Source organism: Carlito syrichta, unplaced genomic scaffold (genome assembly GCF_000164805.1).
Source record: "Carlito syrichta isolate Samal-C Ts95f unplaced genomic scaffold, Tarsius_syrichta-2.0.1 Scaffold315163, whole genome shotgun sequence".
Lineage (NCBI taxonomy): Eukaryota > Metazoa > Chordata > Mammalia > Primates > Tarsiidae > Carlito > Carlito syrichta.
In genome coordinates, this window is record NW_007259259.1 from 152,896 (window position 1) to 173,020 (window position 20,125).

At 52.7% G+C, this 20,125-nt stretch overlaps 1 protein-coding gene across 2 annotated transcripts in view; it reads left to right on the top strand.

The window, feature by feature from the left end:
* The first annotated feature begins 348 nt into the window (after window positions 1-348).
* Window positions 349-20,125, top strand: part of SYNJ2 (synaptojanin 2) — an 84,892-nt gene continuing 65,115 nt past the window's right edge. For both annotated transcript variants that reach the window (XM_021706116.1, XM_021706117.1), the window contains exons 1-3: window positions 349-589; window positions 11,778-12,048; window positions 17,621-17,846. The gene's annotated coding sequence lies outside the window, so the exon portion shown is untranslated. The remainder of the gene's footprint in view (window positions 590-11,777; window positions 12,049-17,620; window positions 17,847-20,125) is intronic.

The following is a 20,125-nucleotide window of genomic DNA, read 5'->3' on the forward strand; positions in this document are numbered from 1 at the left end:
ACCCAGAGGCACCCAGGCGCCTCTGCCCAGTTTCTGTGGAGTGGTAGCAGTCCCCGGGGGGCAGGTGGGCACCACCAGGATGAAGCTGCCAGTGGGCCACACTTAGGAAGGAAGGTCCTTACAAACGGCTGGCGATGACTCACTCCTGTTTCTGAGCCTGTGGACAGGGACTGCGCAGCAGGGTGACAGAGGGCCACTTACTATCACCTGGAAACCGGAACCCCAGCACCTCTGGCCATCCTGGGACTCACGCTCCTCCCTCCAACCCCCAGGAAGCTGCGGGCGCTTCCAGAGAGCGAGCTGTCCGTGGGAAGGTCTAAATCCTTGCAGCTCTGTGATTTGCGAATCATCAAACCTCCACACGTTGTGTTTGTGGGCTGTGCTATTGTCTCTGTGTTTTCTTCTGGGAGTGGGTGGACAGCCAGATTGGCAAGCCGGGTGTGAATGAGTGGAATGAGCAGGAGATCTCGCTGATGCCTTCTGTGATGTGCTTCTCCCCCAGCTCCGGAAGAAAAGGAAGTCATTAAAGGACTGTATGGCAAGCTCGCGGATGCTTACGGCTGCCTGGGGGAGCTCAGGTTAAAGTCTGGTGAGTAGCTGATGGCGGAGGGAGCGGCTGCCAGGCTCTCCTGTGGTGGACAGAGCCTTCTTTGCGTGCCTTGCAGAGGCTGTGGGTGTGGGCATTCTATTTTCACCGCACTTCTCTCTTAAGATGTTTCTTTACGCCCCAGAACCGGCTCCTTCATGCAGGGGGGGAGACCAAGGTGAGTGTAGCCTGGTTGTCACCTGTCTGTGCAGGTGCAGGGGGCGTGGCTTCCAGCCCCATGCCAGGGATGCTCTCCAGCACTGTTTGTGTTTCCAAAGTCTGGCTAGGGGCTTCTGCCCAGTGGCTTTTTGGTCATATTCTAGAAGGTGGGCTGAGGTGGATGGACAAGGACAGGGACCAGGGCAGGTCCTGGGGACAGGGGGTGGGCTGGCAGTCAGCAGGAGAGAAAAGCCACTGATGTCTGCCTGCCAGACCCTCGATGTGAGGTGAAGGAGAGGAAGAGAAGTCATCTCCACACAGGGACGGTGTGGTCTCACTTGAAGGAGAGAGAACTTCCGGGGAGGAGTGGGCATCCCTGCTCAGTCTGAGCCGGTTGCCGGCTGTCGTTGGCGGCCATGGCCACCTCTGCGTCACCTCTGCTATTCCCAGAGTTTGGGATTCCCGGTGCCCTCCGGTTCTGCAGCCTCCTCTCTCGGCCCATCCTGTGCCGCCAGTGACCTCACTGTGGAGCTTTCCTGTGACTTCTGGGGCCAGGGCCAGGGGAGGGTCTCATTCCGGTTTTCGTTCCCCCCTGGTCGAAACGGGAATGGTTGTGAATCGTCCAAATTGGGCCTTTCCTGGGCTGAGCGTGTCCTTCCTACCAATTGTTTTCAAAGACTGGGGAGTTTAAAGCCCACAGAAAGGCACTGTTACGTCTGCCGTTCCTTTTTCTGTTGTAGAATGTGTTTTCTTAAACAGTGATGATTACATCGATCATTTCCAAACAGTCTTGAGGAGAAACACACGGTACCCATATGACAATGTGCATTTATGAATTGTCTGTTTTGAGCCAAGGGCTAGACATACGTTAGCTCACTTAATCCTAAAAATAGGCCACTATGATCATGTGTCTTTGTCCCCATTTACAGTAAAGGGAACAGGCTCAGAGGGTTCAGGGAACCTGCCCAAGGTGAAAAGGTGCTGGGAATCGAACCTGAATCCAGCCACCTCTTTTCCGTGAAAGTGTGCTGCTTGGTGGGGACTTTCTGCAATATTTTCCCTCTGCACTGATCTTCCTGGGGTTACCAAAAATTCCTGGGCCTCTCGTCATGATGGCAGTGAGGACGGTGGCCCATGCCTGCATGGTGCTGTCTCTGTGCTGGGTTCTCCTTGGTCGACTGAGTCAGATAGGTGCTGTTGTCATCCTGCTTTGCAAAGCAGAAGGGATGCTGCATTTGATCTCTTCTGACACTTGTGTTCATGCTGTGACGTCTAGGCCCTCAGGGTGTGTCGCAGTCCTGGCATCTTGCCGTTCAGCAGCTGTGTTTGCTACACAGATGAATGGTGCCTTTTGCATCTGACGGGGACTGGGGCTCAGTGAGGTCCAGTAGCTGGCCCAAGGTCACACTGTTCTCAACTGGTGACCTGGACCTTAAACTCATACCTTGTGACAGCAGGACTATCTGGCCCACCAGGCTGCTCTCCCTTGCAAAAGGGGCGTGTGGCCGGGAACACGGAGACCAGGAAGAGCCGTGTCGTCCCCCTCCTGGGGAAAGGCGTTTTTCCTGAGCTGTGCTCTAAGATCAGCTCTGGGGAATGGGTCCTTCCTGGGAAGTGTAGCAGCCCCCAAGGAAATGCCTGTCAGAGTGAGCCAGGGGTCTCTGCGGGGTTCCTGGCTAAGGGGCCAGGGTGGGCATCCACAGGGTCTGTCTTCTGGGGCAGAAAGAGTGGAGGGGATGGCCAGCTCTTAGGACTGCCCTAGACCAGGCCCTTCTCCCTCCCTTCTGTGCCCCCCGTATCCCACGAGTGAGGTAGGGTTCTGGGGGGGCCACAAGAGACAGGTATACAGCTTTGGACTGGGCAACTCCAGCTGGCACAGTTCATTGTAGTCTGGGATTTGAATACAGTCCCTTGAGACTATGAAACTCAGAGGCCCTGAGAGCTCCAGTTAGAGCAGTTAAATCCCTGTAACCGTTGAGGTAAATTCTTACTTTTCTGCTACACTCTCACTGTCTATGCTTTGAACTGTGCATGTCTCAGGAAGCCGGCTCCCTGGCTCATCGTGGAGCTCGGATACTCGTTGTTCTCGCCCCCATTCTGATGTTCCCTAAGGCCCCAGCCCTGACCAACCTGCTGGAGGCACCCCCAGGGCAGGCGGGAAGTCCCTCTGAGCTGGTGAGGGTGAGTAACTTCCGGAGGGTCAGGACTCACCGATCTTCCTTTCTGACTGTGAGTCCCTGGCTGGAGCTGAATGTTTCCTCTTGTGTCTGTCCCCTTGAGGGTGTTGGCACAGAGAGTGGGACTCCAACCACAGGGCTCCCACTTGTAGAACTCTGACTTTTAGTTACCATGATCTGCTGGGCTCAGGTGATTCTTCCACCTCAACCTCCCGAGTAGCTGCGATGACAGGCATGCACCACCTTACCTGGCTAACTTTTTTATTTATCGTAGAGATGAGTTCTCACCATGTTGCCAGGCTAGTCTCAAACTCCTGGGCTCAAGCAGTCCTCTCCCCTCAGCCTCCCAAAGTACTGGGGTTTCAGTGTGAACCATCGCACCCAACCTCATCGTAACCATTTTCCACCAAGGAGACCAGCTAGGTCAGGAGTGGGCTTTCCCTTGGGCCTCCCTTTTGATTTTTTTTAGCTGAGAGTCTCTGTAGAAAGAAAGAGGCTTCCCCTCGGGCCCTTAATGTGGGACAAGTTTTGTCTTCAATTTGGGACGAATTTCAGTCTACCTAAATGAAAATGACTTTTTACATTAGAAATGAAGAAATGTGCACAGAAATTGCATAAAAGCTCTATTCCAGGTTCCCAGGGTTTTGTGGAGGACCCAAAGTCCTCCTGCCTCCCTGAAATGCCAGCAGGAAGGGGTTGGAGCCCGTGTGATAAGCCAGGGGGTCGAGCTTCCTGAAGAATATACAATACAAAGCATACAAAGTGAGAGTGTAGCAGAAAAAAATAATTTATCACAATGATCCTAGGGATTTAACTCTGCTCTCCAGGCCTGTCTGTTCATAGCCTCAAAGGACTTTATTCAAGTCCCAGGCTATAATGAATTGTGTCTTCTGGAGTTGGGCAGTACACAACATGTGAAGCTGTGCATGACAACCCTCCTGGATGCTAGTTGCTAGTTCCAACTTCACAACTGATCTTCTGCATTCAGTCTTTCCAAGGCTGCATTCCCATCTGTAAAACAGGAAAATTGCCTCATCTCTAACTTATATAGTTCTTAAGAGATCCACATGAGGGGGTTAACGTGGTAGCCTTGGAAAATATGGAGTACTCCACCAAGGCCAGTCATGCTGGCCATAGCAGTTTGTTAGCGTGTGACCTAGGGACACTGACGGTCCTGTAGCTGATGGAGGGGACCCTGCACTCACCACCTCTACACCGAGAAGTCCTGGTGTCTCATTCCTTGGTCGCTGAGGTGCTGAGTGGCCAAGTGGTGCTGAGTGACAGGGGCTGGCCTGCAGAGGGGTCCCTTTGAGAGGACTAGGGTGAGGTGAAGGGCCAGCCTGCGTGGCTTCAGGGGTGTGGACTCCGGGTGGGTGGCTACTCAGTGCAGGTTGACAGAGGGCTGACTTCATGGGCAGTCATTTCGGAATGAAAATTCTCTGAAGATGGCCTGGTGTGGTGGCTCACACTGGTAGTCCCAGCCCTTTGGGAGGCCAAGGTAGGCAGGATCACTTGAGGTTGGGATTTCAAGATCAGTCCAGGAAACATAACAAGAACGCTGTCTCTACTAAAAAAATTTTTAAAAATCAGCCAGGTGTGGTGGCACAGCTGTAGTCTTTAGCTACTCAGGAGGCTAAGGCAGGAGGATCGTTTGAGCCCAGGAGTTCGAGGTTATAGCGAGCTATGATTGCCCTACTGCACTCTAGCTTGGATGACAGAGCAAGACTCTGAGTCTAAAAAAGAAAGAAAGAAAATTCTCCAAAGAGGAGTTGGTGTCATCAGTCTTTTGAGATGCAATGTTCTCTAGCAAGTCTTGAAATGGACTAGGTTTTGTGTTAGAATAATTTTTTTTTGAGTTGGAGTCTTACTCTGTCCCCCAGGCTGGAGTACATTGGCACAATCACCACTACCGCAGCTTTAGCCTGCTGGGCTCAGGCGATCCTTCCACCTCAGCCTCCCAAGTAGCTGGAACCACAGGCACACACCACCACACTCAGCTAATTTTTTAATTTCTTGTAGAGATGAGATCTTGCCATGTTGCCCAGGCTGGTCACGAACTCCTGGGCTCAGGCAGTCCTCTAGCCTCGGCTTCTCAAAGTGCTGGGATTACAGGCGTGAGCCACCACACCTGGCCTGTTCGAATAATTTATTTTAGTCGGGCTCAGTGGCTCAGCCTGTAATCCCGTACCTTGGGAGGCTGAGGTGAGTGGATTGCCTGAGCCCGCGGGTTCAAGACCCGCCTGGGCAACTTGGTGAGACCTCATCTCTACAATAAATAAAAAATTAGCCGGGTGTGGTAGTGCGCGCCTGTAGTTCCAGCTACTTGAAAGGCTGAGGTGGAAGGATCACCGGAGCCCAGTAGATCGAGGCTGTGGTGGCCGGGAGCGGCCACTGCACTCCAGTCTGGGTGACAGAGTGAGACTCCAACTCAAAAAAAAAAAAAAAGAATAATTTATTTTAATACTCATGCCCAGTGGCAGGCTGGTACATATTTGGCACCCATCTCTGGGGGAAGTTCTTATTTGGGATGTTTGCCAATTTCCATGATGTAAACACACCCACCATGGCTGATTCCAGGCTATCAGTGTGGTTGGGGAGAGATGAGTCCCACGGGTGCCTGTGAGCTATATACACCGCACCAGCATCGCTGCGCATGCCGCTTTTGCATTCTAGAGGGGCAGGAAGGGAGAGGGACCCCCATGTGTGGGTGCATGGGGTTCGGCATTCTCAGCCTGTGGGCATGGGGCAGCCTCAGGAGTCATCTGGCTGAAGGTCCCCACGTCACAGGGGGCGGGGACAGCCTAGACTCTGAGTCCTTTGGAGCTTGAAAAGTGAGTGTGTCTGTGAGCAGGACAGACAAGAGACAGCCCTGGTTGGGATGGGTGGGGACCTGGCTTGGAGGGGTGCCCAGGCTGAGCCCACACAGGGAAATGCACCCAGCACCGTCCTGATACCCAGTGCATTGTACTCGTTTGTCGACACATCAGGATCCCAGCAGCCAGCCCCTCACGGCCTGAGGACACATGGCCACTGCATGTGGAGACACGGACCCTGGTACTGCAGGGACAAGGGTATTAGCAGCTTTGACTTGGAGTTGGGTTTAAAGGCAGCCCTGCTGGGAGCAAGAGTTTCTAAGTTGATATTGAGGTTTTGTTTTGATTATGGTAAAATACATGTAACATGAGAGTCACTCTTTTTTTTTTGAGTTGGAGTTTCACTCTTTCACCCAGGCTGGAGTGCAGTGGCACACTTCTGGCCACTGCAACTTCAACCTGATGGGCTCTGGCAATCCTTCCACCTCAGCCTTTCAAACAGTTGGAACTACAGGTGTGTGCCATCACACCTGGCTAATTTTTTTATTTATTGTGGAGATAAGGTCTCACCATATTGCCTAGGCTGGTCTCGAACCTGTGAGCTCTGGCAATCCTCTCTCCTCACTCCCAAAATGCTGAGATTACAGGCGTGAGCCACTGTGCCCAGTTTGGGATTCACTATCTTAACCCTTTTTTTTTTGAGTCTGGGTCTCACTGTCACTTAGACTGGAGCACAGCTGCACCGGCACGACTCACTGCATCCTTAACTTCCTGGGCTCAGGTGATCCTTCCACCTCAGCCTCCCGAGGAGCTGGGACTACAGGCGCTCACCACTCTGTTGCTGAGGCTGGCGTGCAGTGGCATGATCACTGCTTATCACAACCTCAGCCTCCTGTGCTCAGGCAATCCTTCTGCCTCAGCCTCCCAAGTAGCTGGGGGGTATAGGCATGTGCCACCATGCCTGGCTAATTTTCTTTAATTTTTTTTTTTTTGTAGAGTCAAGTCTCACTTTGTTGCCCAGGCTGATCTCGAACTTCTGGGTTCAAGCAATTCTCTCACCTCAGCCTCCCAAAGTGCTGGGATTATAAGCAAGCGTCACCGTGCCTGGTGAGGCATGAGTATTTCTAAAGAAAGCAGCTTCCAGCCCCTCCTTGTCCACAAGCACCTGTCATAGAGGGTGATTTCCTCATTCGTTTGTTCCTACTATCCCTGTATTGTCATCCTTGCCAATTAGGGCAGAAAGCAAGCCTCTGCCTTCCGGAAGCTTACCGTGTGCATTGCTCAGGAAGTAGCTCCCTCTAGGAGGACAAGCAAAGGGACAGTTCAAGATGTCATCAACTAGCTGGGCGTGGTGGTTCACACCTATAATCCAGGCACTTTGGGGAGGCAGAGGAGAGAGTATTGCCTGAGCCCAGTAGTTTGAGACCAGCCTGGGCAACTTGGCGAGACCTTATCTCTACAGTAAATTAAAAAATTAGCCGGGTATGGTGGCACGTGCCTGTGGTTCCAGCCACTTGGAAGACTGAGGTGGAAGGATCGCCTAAGCCCAGAAGGTCGAGGCTGTGGTGGCTTTGAGTGTGCCACTGCACTCCAGTCTGGGCAACAGAATGAGACTCCAACTCAAAAAAAACAAAGACATGTCATCAACTGTGTTGAAACAAGTCATGTCAAGGCTAGGCAGCAAATGTGTTTGTAAGTTACGTGATACGTGATTGTCTGCCTTCCGCCAAATTGAAGGGTCACGTTGTTGGTGTGTCAGTGACAACATTAGGAGTGATTCTGTCACAGATCATTGTATTTTCTTTTTTAGCACTAACACAGAATGTCTCTGAAGACACCTGTGTGCCATTTCTAGAACGAAGCACTTTCTAGTCCCATCTATGTAATAATGTACACAGGTCTGCATCTACAAAACAAAACACCGGGTGTAGAATTGGAGCAGAAGCCACGTCCACTCCTCCAATGCTACTTATTCATCTCAGTCAGAGACCCCTTTCCAGTGTATTCTGACATTTAATGTTAGAGGGTTATTTGTCAAAAGGCTTTATTTGCGTTGTGTTGTTTACATCGTTTGGCCCATTGTGTGTCTTTGCAATGATAACTCAAACCAGAAGAAATGCTTTCTAAACACCAGGAGTTTAGGAGCAAACGGCTGCCCAGTGTGATAGGGTGACCAATGCACCACCCGGCAGTACAAATAGGCCACCTTAAGATGCAGTTCTGTGGCGGAAGCAGGTGGGAATATGAGTGAACTTCCGTCTGTTAAAGCAGGACTTGTTTGTGTAGTCCTGTAAATAATAGATGCTGGTGTGGATCAAATCACTGTGTAGGTTGTACTGGATGCCAGGAATGAGGCTGTGGCAGTTTTATTTTTACGTGTCAACGTTTAGAATGTGCTAAACATGTGATTTACAACCATTTCAACTAATGAGGAAAATGTTTGGTGTCTGTTTTAAAGTGAGCAGGGACGGCTGGCTTAGTCCATTCTGGCTGCTATGGCAAGGTATCAGGACTGGGTGGCTGATACCCAACAGAAATGTATTTCTCACAGTTCTGGAGGCTGCAATGGGATCAGGGCACCAGGAGATTCGGTGTCTGGTGAGGGCAGCCTCTTGGTTCATTGATGGTACATTTTCTCTGTGTTCTCAGGTGATGGAAGAGGTGAGGTAGCTCTCTGGGGTCTCCCTGTTTTTTTCTAGGGGCAGAGTCTCACTCTGCCACCCAGGCTGGAGTGCAGGGGTACAATCATGACTTACTGCAACCTCAGACTCCTGGGTTCAAACGACCCTACCACCTCAGCCTCCCAAGTAGCTGGGACTACAGGCGCACACTACCATGCTCAGCTATGTTTTTTGTTTGTAGAGATGAGTCTCACAATATCGCTCAGGCTGGTCTTAAACTCCTAACCTCAAACGATCCTCCCACCTCGGCCTCCCAAAGTGCTGGGATTACAGGCAAGAGCCACCATGCCCAGCCCGGGGTCTCTTTAGGGCACGAATTCATAACCCTTCGCTCATGAGGACTCCAGTGTCATGACTTAATCACTTCCCAGAGGTCACACCTAATGCCGTGACCTCAGAGCGAGAATATGGGTCCACCACACTCTTAAAGTACAGCAAGCCAACCTGATTGGAACCTGCTAGACTTTGGGGCTAGACGGAGCATGGGCTTAAGATGAAACCCATGTTGGCCTCTTGGCTCCAACACAGACTAGCCACGTGCCTAGACAGGTGATTCAGTTTCCCTGAGGGACTGTCCCTCGTGTGTAAAATGGCGATTGTGGCCCTGTGAGAGCAGCTTTGCTAGGCAGGTGGCGACGCTGTCTGCAGGGAGATAGTTACGAACACCAGATCCAGAGCCAGACTTGGCTTGAGCAACCTCCCTGGGTGGTGTCTGCATCCTAGCTCTCCTACTGTCACCTTGGGCAGGCTACTCAACCTCTCCAGGCCTCTGTTTCCCTCCCTGGGAAATGGGTATAATAATGGCGCCTCCCTCTGGGGGTGGGGCCATGCCTGGCCGTCATAAGCATGAGCTGTTATGAAAGCACCTGGCTCTAACGCGCTCACCAGCTGCCAGCTTTCCTCACTCTCCTGTGCCTGCCCTGAGCCCCTCGTCCGTGGACCCAGGAACCCCCGTGCTCTGGTGGCTGCTGCCTCTCTTCTCTTCACATTCAGAGCCTTTCCTAAAATCCCCAGTTCCCTCCCGGCCACACCCTGCCCAGGGAATGCCTTCAAAGCCCCCCTAGAACTCTCGCCAGGCACTCAGGACCCCCAGAGGCTGCTAGAGTTCACCTTAGTGGCCCAGATAGAGCGACGTCCAGCAACACCCCCCACACCTCTTCGCAATCCCGCTCTCTGCCCAAGCCCCAGGGCCCATCCTCCCGCCTTTCCCAGGACCCCTTGGCTAAACCCCGCTTTGCCCTGTGCGGGGTGCCTTGGAGGAGGCAGACAGGTGCTAGGTGCTGCTCTAGCCAAGGCCACAGAGCGTGCACATCTGCGGTGCGATCAGAGGCTGCCGGCCACTTAACAGCCCTCCCGTCCCACCCGGGAAGCTCAGCCCCAACTGCCACTGCTCGCACCATGACTCTCTTTACGCTTGTGGTGTGTTGAGGGGCTTCCTGTGGGTGCATTGGTGGGCATGTGGGGTCCTGGGCCACTTGTGAAACGACCACACTTTAATACAAACCAGGCCTGACCTGCCTCAGCTGCTCCTTCTTCCTATGAAATGTGACGAGGACATCGGGGAAGGGGTGAGCGGTGGAATTGGCTGTTTTGGGGTCTTTTCTCAGAGCGAGGAGACTGATAGCTCAGAACTACCTCTGGATGGCAGCTGCTGACCATTCTCGGCCTGTCTCAGCAAAAGAGAAGTGTCCTTGGGACCGAAGCCACACCAACTCCTTGAGGCCAGTTTTCCATCCCAGTTACCTCATAGGCCCTGTCCTGAGAACAGGGCAGCACTGCCAGGCACCCCTGGCCCACGCAGCGTGCTGTGACACACCTGCATAGGGTGGGGGGACTCAGAACAGAAAACCGTCAGGCTCAGAGTGACAGGGCTCCAGAGAGGACCTGGCACAGGGTCAAAGACTGTATGGGTAGCGCTTCGAAGGAATTTATTTGGGAAGCAATCATCAAACTCTGGCTGTGTGTGCTGCTGGGAGATAACAAAGAAATAGAGTCCTGCCCCCGAGGAAGCCACATCTGGGGGGACACGGATGGAGAGGGAGGTTACGAGCTGTGTGTGTAACAAGCGCTGATGCGGATGCTATGGGTACATGGAAAGGGCAGCTAACTGTAACTCAGGAGAGTGAAGAAGGCTTCTTGGAGGAGGCGCTGCCAAATTGGCCTAGGAGGATGAAGAGTTCTGCTGGCGAGGGGGGAGGGCAGAGGCAGAATGGGCAAGACGGAGCATTTGGGGCGGCTTGTGTTGTTCCCGAAGGTGGATGCTGGGCCCCAAGCCCACAGGACTGGGGAGCAGGAGAGGCGGGAGGTATATGGGGAAGGGGTCATGGCGGCCTTGCTGGGCAGATGGCGGTGGGCATCCCTGGCAGGGGAATGTCTTGGACTAAACCCCAGGGTGCAGGGACGTATGGCACATTGGAGGAGCTGGAGGATGGCCAGCCTGTGAGGGCAGCTGGCCTGGGAGTGTCCGTCCATGTGTGGACAGGGACAGGAGGTGGTCGGACTGTGGAGCAGGAGGGTCTGGGGGGATCTTCCGGCTCAGTCCTCTGGGGAGTGAGAGCCACAGAGGGTTGTAGGCAGGGGAGGGCTGTGATCAGATGTGTTCGGGAAGGCCACTCCTGTGACAGAACTGGAAGGACAGACTTAGGCCAGGGGTTCTGAGTCAAGGCAGTGGCGGAGGACAGAGATGGGGAGAGAGCTGGGTCTGGAAAGCCTTCAGGCCAGTAATTCTCAGACTCCGGGTGGGCATCAAACTCACCTAGAGGGCTTTTTAAAAGCAGGCGTCAGGCTGGGCACAGTGGCTCATGCCTGCAATCTCAGCACTTTGGGAGGCCAAGACAGGAAGATCGCTTGAGGCCAGGAATTGGAGACCAGCCTGGGCAATAGAGCAAGCCCCCATCTTTGAAAAAAAAAATTAGCCAGGTGTGATGGTGCACATCTGTAGTCCCAGCTACTTGGGAGACTGAGACAAGAGGATCCCCTGAGCTCAGGAGTTCAAGACTGCAGTGAGCCATAATTTCACCACTGCACTCCATCCTGGGAGACAGAGCAAGACCCTTCCTCTAAAAAAAGTCAGAGATTGCTGTCCCACCCCCAGACAGCTGAATGGCCGAGAATCTGCATTTCTTACTTTCCCAGGGATACTGAGGCTGCTGGCCTGGGACCCACACTTTGAGAAGCATCACCTTAGGCTTAGGTGACAGGGCTGACTTGAGCCATCAAGTTTGGAGGTGTCTGGAGGGCAGGACCCGCAGGACGGCACTTCCTGGCTAGGGTAGAGATGGCCTCACTCTGCTCCACCCTGCTCTGTGCTGGGCATCTGCCCACAATGACCTTCAGCTCTCATGTCTGATTTCCCTTCCAGGCGGCACCTCCCTGAGCTTCCTGGTGTTGGTGACAGGCTGCACATCTGTGGGCAGGATTCCAGATGCCGAAATCTACAAGATCACCGCCACCGATTTCTACCCTCTTCAGGAGGAGGCCAGGGAGGAGGACCGCCTCGCAGCCCTGAAGAAGATCCTCAGCTCCGGCGTGTTCTACTTCTCGTGGCCCAACGATGGTGCTCGCTTTGACCTGACTGTCCGGACACAGAAGCAGGGCGATGACAGTTCTGAGTCGGGGAACTCCTTCTTCTGGTGAGGGCCCTGGGTCCCCTGCTTGCCTCTCCCACAGAGGCTGGGCTCCCATTGACCGCTGAGTCCTTGGCCTCTATCTTGTGTAGATCCAGGGCTGTGGGGTCCCTCTGGGGAGTTGTGAACCGTGTCAGCTCTCAGCACAAGAGGAAGAAAACCAGCCCCAAACTCGCAGCCCTGTGGGCTTGGGGTGTGTGCTCAAAGGGGTCTAATGTAGATTTAGAAAAGAAAACTGTCTGGGCACAGTGGCTCATGCCTGATCCCAGCACTTTGGGAGGCTGAGGTGAGAGGATTGCCTGAGTTCAGGGGTTTGAGACCAACCTGGGCAACTTGGTGAAACCTCATCTCTACAATAAATTAAAAAAAACCAGCTGGACGTAGTGGCATGCTCCTGTAGTTCCAGCTACTTGGAAGGCTGAGGTGGAAGAATTGCCTGAGCCTAGCAGGTCGAAACTGCAGTGGCCATAAGCGTGCCGTTGCACTCCAGCCTGGGCGACAGAGTGAGACCCCTACTCAAAAGAAAAGAAAAGAAAGCCCGGCCCTGTGAGTAAAGAGCATGAGAGCCAGTGTCTGCAAGGGTGTCCCCTGGGCCAGGCAGTGCTTCTGCCTAGACTGGCTCTTTGGTCTCCTCATTCCTTAGGGTGTAGTTACTTAGCACTGACACTCAAAGCACTCACGTGCTGGCCACTGTTCTAAGCTCTCTGCAGGTAATAACTCATTTTTATCATCATAATCCTTGTGATAATCCATGAGGAAGGGTCTGTGACCCCATTTTACCGACAGGGAGACTAAAGCATGAACAAGTGAAGGAAGGTTGCCAAACTCCACACACTCAGTAGGGGCAGAGCCAGGATTTGAACCCTGGCCTTCTGACTCCAAATCTCAAGCTGATAATCACAATGTTAACCCTGCATCTTCAAGGAGGAAACTGAGTCAAATTGCCCAAGGTGACTTTCTGAGTAATGTTCTAAGACAAGTCCAAAAGCCCAGGCAAATTGCGTGTTTAGGTCACCTGGTGCTCCTTCACGCCAGGAAGGACAGAGCTGAGGGTGGATGGCCCTTCAAATATATATGTACCTGATCTGGTAGCTTTTCTGGGCTCTAGGGTCAGGAACCTGCTAAGTCCTGGGAAGGGGAGGCTGGTGGTTCCATGCCCTGGTCCTGCCCAGTGGTCAGTAATGCCATTTTTCCCAGATGCACATAGAGGCCTGAGAGCCAGGCAGAGGTAGAAGGAGGATCTTGCTGTGGGGTTGTTCCAGAGGCCTCCTCTAATGCAGTGGTTTTGTATTCCTGTGTCCCTAGAGGGGGCTACACCTGTGTTCTCAGTCCTGAGACGAGACTAGGGAGGAGTGTCTCTGTCCTTTTTTTTTTCCTTTTTGAGTTGGAGTCTCACTCTGTTGCCCAGGCTGGAGTGCAGTGGCATGCTCACAGCACTCCATTGTCGACCTGCTGGCTCCGGTGATCCTTCCGCCTCAACCTTCCAAGTAGCCGGAACTATAGGCATGCACTGCCAATGCCCAGCTACTTTTTTTATTTATTGTAGAGACGAGGTCTCGCCAAGTTGCCCAGGCTGGTCTCGAACCCCTGAGCTCAGGTAATCCTCTTCCTCTGCCTCCCAAAGTGCTAGGATTACAGGCATGAGCCACCATGCCTGGCTATGTCTCTGTCCCTTGATGGTGTCCTCCTCGCTCTGCCCAGAGGCTGTCATGGTTCCATTATGGGAGAGATGCTCTTTCCTTGGCACTTGGGATCCGCCCCCATGTGGATCCCTGACTTTTCTTTGGAGAAAGAGGCTGTTGGCACATCCTCGTGCACCTCAGTGCTTCCTCCCAGAGCCGCTTCAGTTTCTGGAATTGTTGAATTTGGGGGACAGTACTAGGGTCAGACCTTAAAATGCTCAGGATCTCCTGCTGATCTTGAAAAATACGAATTCCTATCCCATGGGTCCAGGCTGGGCTTGAGACTCTGCATTGCTAACCAGCTGCCAGTGGTCCAAGGCCAAGCTGATTAGAAGGCTCCAGGGGAGGCATTTCTGTGAATGCAGGGAGCAGTATGTGCCCTAGAGCTGTTGCTTGTGCCCCTGAAGGCAGCGAGCTTAGGTGCAGAGGCAGTGGATTGTGAGGGGTCTTGACACTGAAGTGACAGAACTGTTTTACGCTAGGACTGTGGAGTGAGCAGAGGCAGGAGATCTGAGGCTTTGACATTCTTTGGAATCCATAGACAATCCCTGGGGTGTGGAGGTGACATCTCTCAGAGGCAGTGGCATTCCTTAGAAACTGTAGGAGATCCCTAGGGTGCTGGAGGTAACATCTCTCAGAGGTGGTGACATTCCTTGGAACCCATAGGCGATCCCTGGGTGACATCTGTCAGAGGTGGTGACATTCCTTGGAATCCATAGGCAATCCTTGGGGTGTGGAGGTGAGAGCCCTCAGAGGTGGTGACACTCTTTGGAATTCATAGGCGATCCCTGGGGTGCTGGAGGTGACATCTGTCAGGGTGGTGACACTTCTTGGAATCCATAGACAATCCCTGGGGTGTGGAGGTGACATCTCTCAGAGGCAGTGGCATTCCTTGGAAACTGTAGGAGATCCCTAGGGTACTGGAGGTAACATCTCTCAGAGGTGGTAACATTCCTTGGAACCCATAGGTGATCCCTGAGGTGTGGAGGTGAGAGCCCTCAGAGGCAGTGACACTGCTTGGAGGCCGCAGGCTGACCCAGGGATGCAGGATTGCACAGCACCTGTGTGCCTGCCCTTCCCCTAGGCCAGCTCTGTCGCTGAAGATGGGAGGGACATGGTGACAGTAAGTCATAGAGCAGCTTCATAAGATGGAGACTGAGAGGCACTTGGGGAAAAGACTCCAGGGTGTCCCTTTCAGAAGTAGAGAGGAAGAAGCGGCTGTGCAGGGTGTCCGGTGCTGGACTGAAGCACTCTAGGATGGGTGTTGTGCTCGGCGTAGAGCCCCCAGAACTGACTGTGACTGAGTCACCCCGGGCAGCGCAGTCCCGGGCTTGATGGCCTAAACCCACTGTGTTGGGGTACAGTGCTTGAGGTCTGGAGGCCCACAGGGGTCACACAGAGTCATCACTGACAGCTGCTTCCCAGTATGCCAGGTCCTGGGAGACACAAAGTTCTGCTTTCCTTTGTAGATTTGGGGGTCTTCCTTCTAGGATATAAGCTATCCTTCCCCAGAGGCTCAGGCATGTGTCACGAGAAACGGGGTTGATTTCAGGGTTGTCTATTTGGCAAAAGGTACCTCTTCCTTATTTATGGTGATGGCAGCCACAACCGTGGGGTTGGAAGACTCTGGAATATTCTGGAGACTTTGCCCTGATGCTGTGTGCAGATTTAGTATATATATATATTTGGGTTTTTGTTTGTTTGTTTCTTAGAGACAAGGTCTCATTCTGTCATCCAGGCTGGAGTGCACTGGCATGATCATAGCTTACCATAACCTCAAACTCCTGGACTCAAACAATCCTCCCGCCTCAGACTCTCAGCAATTAGCTGGGACTGCAGTGCATGCCACCATACCCAGCTAATTCTTTTATTTTTTTGTAGAGGCTGGGTCTCTCTGTGTTGTCTAGGTTGGTCTCAAACACCTGACCTCAAGTGATCCTCCTGCCTCAGCCTCCTGAGTCGCTAGGATGACAGGCATGAGCCACCATGCCCTGCTTTAATATAGGTATTTTAAAGCACATAACCTGTGACCTCTTCCCGGGGCGACTCAGTTGTGGCCAGTTCTGGGGGCTCTACCCTGACCCCCAGATACCACTCCCTGGAGTGTGTTACAGCCTAGCAGCGGGGCACGCTTCAGAGTTGCTTCCTCCTCTCTGCTTCAGAAAGGGACACCATGGACTCCTTCTCCCCTCCCAAAGCCCCTCTCATGTTTCCTAGCTGGTGACAGATCTGAGCATGACCAGGAGGTGGATACGTGCTTTTGTAAAGCACTGCTTCCTGGTCAGCATTTTTCAAGCACAGCAGCACCGTGTCAATAGGAGCTCAGAGGAGTCACACATGGGTCGTGCTCCCTGAAGGGGTGCAAGTGGCCGAGGTCACAGTTGAGGAGGCTGGCCTGAGAGCAGGGAGCTTGGAGGAGCCCCGGAACCTGCCAGAGCTCCCAGCACAGATTCCCAGCAGTGAGAAGAGGCTGCTGTCTTGGAGGAAGGCTTGCAGGTGGGACTCGCGTTACCTTTGTTTAACAAGTTGGGCATCTTGATCTGAATCCCCTCTGTGACCTGTGAGAGTCTCCTGCTGATGGGTCTTGCTCCCTGGGATGGGTCACGGCCTCAGAAGGTACCGCCCAGGTCCCCTGGGTGCTGGGGGAGTGCATAGGGGAGGGAGTAAGATGTCGTTAGCAGGTGCAGATAGAAGGAGGGGGGACTCATACAGAGAGGCTGGGTGAAGAGCATGGGCACCAAACTCCCTACTGCCACTGGCTAGCTCTGTGACCTTGGGCAATTACTTCATGTCTCTGTGCCTCAGTTTCTTTATCTATAAAATGGGTTTACCTTACACATAGGGTCATTTCAAGGGTGAAGTGAGTCATCACAAAGTACTTAGGATGGTGCTCAGTGCACATGTAATCATTTTGTGTCACCCCATCGATATCACCAGGGACTCCAGAGCCCAGAACGTTCCACTGGGTGTGGGGAGGAAATGCTGGAACTTGCATTTGTTGTCTTTTCTTTTCTTGTTTTTGAGACATGGTCTCGCTTTCTTGTCCAGGCTGGAGTGCAGTCATATGATCATAGTTCACTGCACCTTCTCATTCTTGGGCTCAAGCGATCCTCCTGCCTCAGCCTCCCAAGTCACTGGGACTACACGCATGCACCACTATGCCTGGCAAATGTTTTAATTTTTTTGTGGAGACGGGATCTTGCTGTGTTTGTCCAGGCTGGTCTCAAACTCCCAGTCTCAAGTGATTCTCCCACCTCAGACTCTGCCTGAGAGATGAGATCTCACCGTATTGTCCAGGCTGGTCTCAAGCTCTTGGCCTCAAGTGATCCTCCTACTGGCATGAGCCCCTGCCCCCGGCCAGGTTTTATTTTCACCTCATCCTTTTTTATTTATTTTGGCTTGCTTGGTAATGCTCTCAGCATATTCATCTCAGGATGTGTGTGTATAGATGCATATAATTTAAGTGTGCAGATGTTTAATATAATTATTTTTTATTCTTTACCATGATTGTTATTTAATCCTAAAGCATGATTACGTTTTTTACTGAGGGGGCTTACGTTTGGAGGCCCCGGGGCTGAGCAGAAGCTGCTCAGTGCCCTACAAAGGACACATGACAGGCTCCCACTCCAGCCTCCGTTAGCTGACGGTGACTGCCTGGTGGGAGCTTTGGGAAGGAATTTCCTGCCCTTCCTCCTGTCCGCGCCACAGGGGCCCTGCCACTTGGGATCTCTCTGAAGTATGTGACCTTCCCAGATCTTCACACCCCAAGTGTGGAGTCTGAGGGGGAATAGTGTGCCCTGGTCCCATCCCGACCCAGACGCTGCCCCCTTGGGCGCCTCCATCCTTGCTCTGGAGGGTGTGAGATGACCCGCATCGGGGTGGGGCTCTGTTTGCAGGAACCAGCTGCTGCACGTGCCCCTGAAGCAGCACCAGGTGAGCTGTGGCGACTGGCTGCTGAAGGTCATCTGTGGGGCGGTGGCCATCCGCACGGTGTACGCCTCGCACAAGCAGGCCAAAGCCTGCCTCATCTCCCGCATCAGCTGTGAGCGTGCAGGCGCTCGCTTCCACACCCGCGGCGTGAACGATGATGGCCATGTGTCCAACTTCGTGGAGACAGAGCAGGTGAGTGCCAGGCCCCTCTGTGGCACCGAGGGGGTCAGGGTGGAGGCAGCGCACACAGACGCGTGTTCCGTTTGGGGCAGAAGAGGATGGACTAGTTTCTGATCGTGGCTCCTTCCTCTAAGTAGACAACGTGTGGGCACTTGAGCTCAGTGTGGAAATGTGGCCTTCGGTGTGCATGCAGTATCGTTCTGTTGTTTTTGTTGTTGTTTGACTCGGAATCTCACTCTGTCGCCCAGGCTGGAGTGCAGTTGAATGACCATGTCATCGCAACCTCGACCTGCTGGGCTCAGGTGATCCTTCTGTCTCGGCCTCCCATGTAGCTGAAATCACAGGCATGTGCCACCACCCCTGTCTAATTTTTTGATTTGTTGTAGAGACAAGGTCTCGCTATGTTGCCCAGGCTGGTCTCGAACCCCTGGGCTCAGGCACTCCTCTTGCCGCCGCCTCCCAAAGTGCTGGAATTGCAGGTGTGAGCCACCATGCCTGGTTTGATTTGATGCTTTATTTTGTTTTGACTTGGAGTCTTACTTTGTTGTGAGACTGGAGTGCAGAGCAGGTGAGTGCCAGGTCCCTCTGTGGCACCAACCTCCTGGGCTCAGGCCATCCTTTCACCACACTTCCTGCATATCTGGGACTACAGGTGTGCACCGCCACAGCAGGTTAATTTATTTTTTATTTTTATTTTTGTAGAGACGAGGTCTCACTATGTTGTTCAGGTTGGTTTCAAACTCCTAGTCCCAAACGATTCTCCTGCCTCGGCCCCCTCACTGTGCTGGGATTACAGATATAAGCCACCATGCCCAGTGGGAGTATCATTTTTGATTCATTTTTTATTCACATCTCATGCTGGGAAAATGCTGCTTCCTGAGGTATCTGTAAGGAAAAGGTACCAAGTCTTTGAGGGTCATGTCGTCATTCCTACAGCAGCCAACAGGTAATCCATGGGGTTTGAAAATCTTTTTAGGACTAAAATAAGTAGATCAATACTTGTTTGATAAGGATTCCAGAGGCAATACTTATGGAATTACAATACTATAGTAATATAATACAGTATAACAAAATATATAATGTAGTAACATAATTTAGTAATTCCAACACATACGGAAGGATGAGAGAGATGCCACTGCCTTTTATCCTCAATCAAATGAAACTTTATCCTGGAAGCAAGTGTTAGCACCAGGAGTTGTGAAATCCGCATACTAAGCAGGGGTTGCTGTTGGCACCCCTAGAATGCAGCCATCTGCTTAATTTCTTGTGAATTTCTTTTTTTAAATTTATTTTTATTTTTGAGTTGGAGTCCTGTTGCCCAGGCTGGAGCGCAGTGGCACACTCACAGCCACCCCAGTATTGACCTACTGGGCCCCAGCAATCATTCCAGCTCAGCCTTCCAAGTAGCCAGAACTACAGGTGCACATTACCATGTCTGACTAATTTTTTGATTTATTGTGGAGACAAGGTCTCGCCAAGTTGCCCGGGCTGGTCTCGATCCCGCGGGCTCAGGCAATCCCCTCGCCTCGGCCTCCCAAAGTGCTGGGATTACAGGCTGAGCCACCGAGCCTGGCCTGAGTTTCTTTTTCTAATTTCTGTTCTCATTCCCAGAGATGCTTTCAACTGGTTTTCCTTTTTTGCTCTCTTGTGATCTGCAGGATAATGCCATCACGCAGGATCACAGGTGGGGTACCCTGGGAGAAGCAGAGCCCCATGCAGGCAAAGGTGCTGTGTTGCTATCGGTGGCATGCTCCGAGCACCCGGGGCTCATCTGGTGAAGGTGTGACTCTGTGGCCTCCTCCCATGGGAGCTCCTTGGGAGGACCTTGGCCACTTTATGTACTTATTTTTTATTTTGTTGTTTTGAATCAGTCTCACTCTGTCACCCAGGCTGGACTACAGGGACATGCTCACAGCTCACTGCTGCCTCGACTTCCTGAGCTTAGACCATCCTTCTGCCTCAGCTTCCTGATTAGCTGAGACTACAGAGTCACTCCACCATGCCCAGCTAATGTGTTGGTTCTTTGCAGAAACAAGGTCTCAAACTCCTGGGCTTAGGGATCCTTCTGCCTCAGTCTCCTGAGTAGCTGAGACCACAGGCTCACACCACCACTCCTAGCTAGCTTTTCTATTTTTTACAGAAACAAGGTCCACCTGTGTTGCCCAGGCTGGTCTCGAGCTCCTGGGCTCAAGCAATCCTCTCGCCTCGGTCTCCCAAAGTGCTGGGATCCCAGGCGTGAGCCACCGTGCCCAGCCTTGGTCACTTTAATCCAGCACAGCCTCCACCCAGTG